This window comes from Numida meleagris, chromosome 3 (genome assembly GCF_002078875.1).
Source record: "Numida meleagris isolate 19003 breed g44 Domestic line chromosome 3, NumMel1.0, whole genome shotgun sequence".
Taxonomy (NCBI): Eukaryota; Metazoa; Chordata; class Aves; order Galliformes; family Numididae; genus Numida; species Numida meleagris.
This window is the reverse complement of record NC_034411.1, coordinates 62,275,522-62,282,330: the sequence shown is the minus strand read 5'-3', so window position 1 is coordinate 62,282,330 and position 6,809 is coordinate 62,275,522.

Genomic DNA, 6,809 nt, shown 5'->3' with positions numbered 1-6,809 from the left:
AACAACTGCCGGGCGGCCGGGGGCGGGGCGGGGCGGGGCCGCCTCCGGGCCAATAGCGGAGGCGGGGCGGGGCCATGCGGCACCCGCCCTCCTGCCGCGCCCCGCCCCGCCCCGCCCCCCCGGACCCGCGGCAGGCGGTGGGCGGCTGCCGGTGCTTGGGCCGCTCGGGCCGCTCGGCTCCGACCGTGCGCTCGGAAGGGCTCGAGTCCCCACGCGGAGAGCAGAGCGGGGTTGGGTGCCCTCCCGTTGCCTATTACAGGGAGTGATGTATTGTCTTACCAAAAACGAACGGCGGGAACGGGAGACGCAGGGAAACACGTGCAGGAACACGCGGGGCGGCACACCCAGAGCGTTATCTCCAACTTTTTGGAGCCCGCCTGCGCTGTGACAACAGGTCAGCCCCGCTGATCTGATTGCAGTGCTTCCTCCACAAGCAAACCGCTTTATCACGGGAAAGCAGCATAATCCGTTGTTCCCAGAAGTTCCGATGCCGACATGTCAGTTACTTCGTGTGTTTGCATCATTTTGTTTTGCAAGTGGGAAAAATACGGTAGAGGGAAGCCTGAGCCTTGAATAAGGGCAGGGAGAAGGCGTTGCATAAGCTGCAAAGAGGCGATGTTGAAAATGGGCCTGGCATGGGCCTCCTTCTGCTCTCAGGGGAATTCAGGGGAGTTTCACCATTGACTTAATAGGAATCAAGTGAGGCTGCTGCCCAGCGCTTCTCTGAATCCTATTCTTTAGTAGTTAGAATACGTAACAGATTAATTAAAAGCAGGTCTGGAAGAGACGGTTACATATAAATGCTGGACAGAGTCCTGCAAAGCTCTCTGAAGTATACTGGTGAACGCTTCTGTGAAAATTCAGGATTATACATGATTCTGAAGGATCAGGGGCTGCGATTTTGCATCTGGTTAAACCAGTGATTTCCTTCATTTTTTACACTGATTTTCTTTTTTTTTTTCCCCATGAGTTGCCTTTCCTCTCAGTTAGATCTGCAACGATTGCTTAAACCAAACAATAAGCGCTGTGATTTTGACATTCATTTCCCAGAAATGTGTAACATAGCCCGTGAGCTGTGCCAAGACAAAACTGGTTAGGATGGAAGGACTCAGCCTGCTTGGAAAAGGAGATAAGAATCTATGCCTTCGTTTGTTGTTGTTGTTGTTGTTGGAAAGGAACATTTAAGGTGGCAGATGCAGAGTTTACATACTGCAAGTCAGCTGACTAATGAAAAAGCTTCCTAAATGGAGAAATACCACATTCAGCTTCAGTGAACATTTTCTGTTTCAATCACTGCGTCTGTGGGCGTATAATATTTTTCACAGATTGCCCTCAAAACTCATTGCTAATTATGTGATAATATTTGGGGGCAGAATTTATTGCTGGAATAAGTGCTTTTCTTCAGACCACTGCAGTAACTCCTTACGTTGCCTTGTTGCTGGAGCACTTTGAGAGGTTCACAGAATCAGAAACTCCTGTTGCTCTAGGTTATGTTCCTGTGCCCCAGCCCCAGCCCAAAGCCCTCTGCCCGCTGTGATTCTGGTGTCCAAGGTGAGAGCTGGGGGTGAAATGAATACTCATGCCAGGAAGTTCACTGCCACCCTCAGCACTCTCCTTGGGACATCCTACTATTTTCCTGAGTGTGTGGGAAGCAACAAGTATTTTCTATGCGAAGTAAGAAGCTGCTAAATTCTCCAGCCTCTGCAATGAGATTAGTGTTCCAAGGACAGCAATAACCTCCTCCTCTGAACAGAACCCAGAATTTTGTATGCAGTGCTTTCCTGTTGTGACCGTCTGATGTTACAGTTACCAGCAGAGTCATTTGGGAGCCTACAGTGGGACCTGTCACTGGCACATGGAGCTGCTCACAATAGGAGGGCAATGGAGATGGAAAGAAAAACATTGCTTCAACCCAACATCACTGTACAAGTCCTTTGTTTTAAGTCAAAATTCACCTTACTCCCGAGACAGAACCACATAATATACTGCAAAGAACAGGAAAATACAGGGAGTATCTTAGAAAAAAAGCCCTCAAATGTAAGCAGTAGAGCCAAGGGTTGTACAAGCTCAGTTTTGACTGTATCTGACAGACGGCACAGCTGTCAAGTTAATCTTCACTGATAGGCTACCACATTAAATACTATCAAATAATCCCAATAAACCATGAACAAATGAAGCCTAACATTTGCAGTAATCTCCTAATGACAGCAGTGCAAAGCCTACCCTGGCTTGCACCAAAGCTTGCACTGGAAGGGACTCTTTCAACATAACTGTCAGCACAGTACATCCACCTTGAGGGAACACTGAGCTGGTTTATGCTTTTTTTTTTTTTTTTTTTTTTTTTTTTTTTTTTTTTTTTTTTTTTTTTTTTTTTTTTTTTTTTTTTTTTGCTAATTGAGCTGAGTTATATCCTGGATGACATCAGCTTAATGGGAAAAAAACAAACCTTCAGGCAGTTGTTTTGCTATGCTGAGTAAGGTTGGGCCCTATCCAGTGGTTATGCCAACAAAATCCTGGGCTGCAGAGTGAAATGCCTCTTCTCTGGGTTCAGCTGCAGGGTTGGGAAGCATTTCCTAGCTATCATGCACAAATCAAGCATTTATGGAAAGGTAGGACTGATACATGAGAGGTGGTGAGAGAGAGATTTACATAATTGTGAGACAAGGCCCTTTTCTATAATAAGTGTTCTGGATGGGCAAATTAAATATGTCTTGACTAAAGACATGCCAAAAAACAAAAACAAAAACAAAAAAAAACCCACCTCTGCTGTTTCTTTTCCTGTATCCAAACTTTCTAACAAAGTGCACCTAGTTTGGAGTGGTTCTAGCCTTAGATCTCACCTAGTGATAGAGAGTTAGGCAGTATGTTCTAAGAGATATGTGGGACAGATAAGGAGAGTATCAGCAGTCGGCCCATTTATCATCACATTCAGCAGAGGCAGAGATGTTGACTGATACATCCTACAGCTACAAGGTGAGGTTGTAACAGTACCACTCCCTTACCAGGGGTTCACAGTATGATGTTCTGGTGAAGACCAGTTTTAAAAATTACTTGACAGCTTCCTTTCAAAACACAATACCTTTGTCCAGATCTTCAGAGGTGCATTTAACAGGCTTGCCTTTAGGAACACAATTCACAAACCCAAGAAGTTCCTTCTAGTTCTTTCTGGAGTAAGTACCATGACAAATCCATAGAGTTCCCAGGGCTCGCAAACAGGCTTTGTAACACCCCGAGCGCTGTTTGGAAAGAGGTTTTGGCAATTTGAAGACCACATGTGTATGAAATACTGCCTGTCTTTGCAGTTTTGGCACTTGGCTGCAGTTCTGGGTTCAGTGTGTGAGGAAAGTGTGATTCACAGCTGCAAAAGCTGCTCAGTCTTCAGTGCTCTGAGTACAAGGTACTGGCTCATGCTTTTCTTTAACAGCTCAGAAGAAGGAAATACTGACCACTTCTATAGGAGCTGTGTGGTTAGAACATTTGCTCACTGTTGGTGATCTGTGTTCAACATATTTTATAGTCTCAGGCGATTCAAATCCACCTCTTTTGTTGTGCTGTAGTATCCTAGAGCAGGATGTCCATTCCTCACCCTCCCTTTTGAAGCTGTGCTACAACTCTGAGAGGAGTGCAAGTTGCTGAGAGCAAAGAGGAAAGGAGTTTTCCCTGAGGAGTGTTGCTCAACAGCCCTGAAGTGAGAACAATCACCTCCCGGAGAAGCCTGCAGCCAAAAAGCCCTGTCACCAACCTGAGAGATGGGAGGCATCATCTTTTTTCCTTCACAGTGAGATGAGCGTTGAAAACCAGCCCCCATTTTGAGGGTGAAAAACAGAAGAAAGAAAATGAAATTCTATGACATCCTTTCTCAAGCATTTCCTCTAATTAAACATACGGGATGAATGTGGCTAATATCCACATTTTATCCGAACTTTGGCTGATATCCAAACTTTATAAATACTGTAGGAATGTACCAGGTGTGTGAAGCTGTAAGCCTGCAGAACTTCTTATTCCAATCTTTCCAGCTTTTTTTCTGCCATGGCCCATCTATGTTAGGTTTCTTTTCTACCCATGCCTCTGGAATTATCCTTCAAAAGTCCTTCCATCTCCACCTGAGGGAGGGGATCATTCATTTCTCAAAAGGAAGGCTCTGTAGTACATGCAGCTGGCAGTGCTTATTGGGAAGAATCCAGCTAGACACCCAGCTAAGGGCACAAAGGCTCTGCCTGTTCTTTCTTCCCCAATATTTTGGAAGGCACAGAAGATGACCAGCAAGAAATGCTGCCAGATGAAAAAAAAATACTATCGTTTTATAAAAGTGTGAAAGATTAAAAGAATTTTCCTCAAACAAGAAGTCTGAGTCTAGAATTTGATCTCTGACCTCCTGGGGTACTGTAAATAGTATTGACATGAAGTTCTCGTACTCACCCTCAAAAGGCATCTTTGAGACACCATCACAATCCTAGCTTTTCATCTGTTTTTTAATTACTGCTGTTACAGACTTTCTGCAGTCCCTCAGAGGAAGCAAACAAGACTGTGGTGTTATACATGCAAGGGATAGACAGGAAAACAAAAGAAATGAAAAAAGCAACAGGAGTTTATCACTGCTGATATCCTTTAAGTGAATTTTAGCTAAGAAGCTAAGAATTGAAGTTAACTGTTCTGGTATTTCACCATTCAGATAAATGTTTCTTATGATCTTTCTCATAGCAATTAAGGATGAAGTTGGTTTGAAATTCCATCTGTACCTTAGATAGCTAAGATGATATTAAAAGTCATGACAGGCACTTCTGTACTCATCCCCTGTCCCTCAGAATCAAAGAGGCTCCTATTTACTGCTCTTTTGCCTCCCATTTCTGTACCCAGAATCACCAGCAAAAGTAGAATGCCACCTGATACAGCATATTTTTAAGGGACAAAGTTCAACGGATTGTAAGTGACTAAAAACTATGCATATTAACTACTGTACCTTCCTTTAGCCCTAGCTAACTCTAATAGCACCATAGTATCTCATGCCAGCATGATGACTGTAACAATTTTGTTCTCCCAGCATTGTCTTGGCTGCCATCAAGATTGTTTATTGCATTTACAGGTATGAAATTAGAGTTTATTCTGACAAGATTAAGTCAAGACAAGGAATGAGGCAAAAAGTTTTTGAAAGAGCCCTTGGGAAACAGACTTTCTTCTGCAAGATGGCATAATTTTCTGAACCAGAGGGGAGAAGTGTTGGCAGAGAGCAAGATATGGCCATTGGAATTGGGTTTTGCAGTCATTCAACAGCTGTGTTTAGCAACCAATTGATGGGAATGTCAAGACATCTTGGTTGCAAACCAAAGCTTGCTGTTTCAGTGTATAACCCTAAGAAAAAGCGATAGGAGTGCAGGTTGCTAACCTGATAACTCTGTCAAAGAGTAATAGTATACTGTAGCAGATGATTGAAAGTGTTACCAAGAGATCTTAAACACAGAGGATGCAGTGAATTACTCATTTACTTATTTGTATTAGGAGGACTTGGTTAGAGTAAGATTTTTATTCCATGTGCAGTGGCTCTTTGGCTATTTCATAAAAACAAACAAACAAACGAAAAACCACATATGGCTGAGAATGTACCTGAGCTCTTAGCATCCTGACCATGTGTGATGCCACCTGGATTATGCAAATTGCCATAATGTAATAGAATAGTGGTGCCCTTGTGCTTCTGTTGGGCATTGATGCATAATGATTGTTTCCCTAATTTTGCTGAACAGCACATTTTAAAAGAGTGAGTACAGATGTGGTTTTCTGACTGTACCCCAATTTAGTTTATTTTTTGAGTCTATCTTAAAAGCCACTTTCTCTTTTGTAGGCTTTAACAGCCTTGAGTTTTATAAGGAACAGAGCCTGCATATTTAGTTATTTTCTTCATTAACTGTTCCTATTGAAAATATTCCAATCTGTCATCTGGAAAAATGTGTTGCATCTTTTTTTTTTTTTTTTTTTTTTTTTTTTTTTTTTTTTTTCCCCACTTGATCTCAATTAGGCCCACTGCACATTTCCTCTTCACAGCATTTACTGTGGCCAGTTCCATCAGTTTTTGGCACATTCTCATACTCCAAGCCACAAAAGCCTTTTGGTGACTATTATTTTTTTAAACTTATTTCTCTGTTTATGCTATGTGTGATCTGACTCACCTTGACGCATCCTGCAAAGTCAGATATGTCCAGTTCGCACCTGATTGACTGTGATTTTTTTTGGTAAGATTACTTGCAGTGGTGTGGCTCATAGCTAAATAGTACCAGCTGGTGTGTGTGTGCATGCCACACACGTGTCTGCTCAGATCTTCTATCGCTGTGAATTATTTGTCTTCTTTAAATGAAATCCAGGACTTTCAGCCTCAGTTCAATTCTGATCTTTTATCCTACTGAAACTCCCTTGTTTGATTTACTGCCTGGACTAAATGATGCAGAAAAAATCACAGCTAATCTGACCTTTGCTCTTGCTGTTTGGCTAAACCGGGTTCTTACTGAAAATCTAGAAAAGAAAAATGGTGATACCATTTTTTTTTTTTTTGTCCGTATGATGGTAAGCCTTATTTTCCTCAGCTAAAAACAAAAAAACTATCCTATTTCACAGTGAGATGTAATATATGGGGTGTGATTTAATATGAAATGCTGTTTGGGGTGCAAAATTTTGTTTTGATTTCCTCAGAAACTGAAATCTTCTCCTAGTTTTCAGTGCTTGGTTACTAATCCAAGGACTTTTAGAACTTCACTGAAAATCTGTCCTAGACTAATTCTCATTCTTCTTTTCTTCTTTTTCTTTCTATTTTTTTTTTCCAC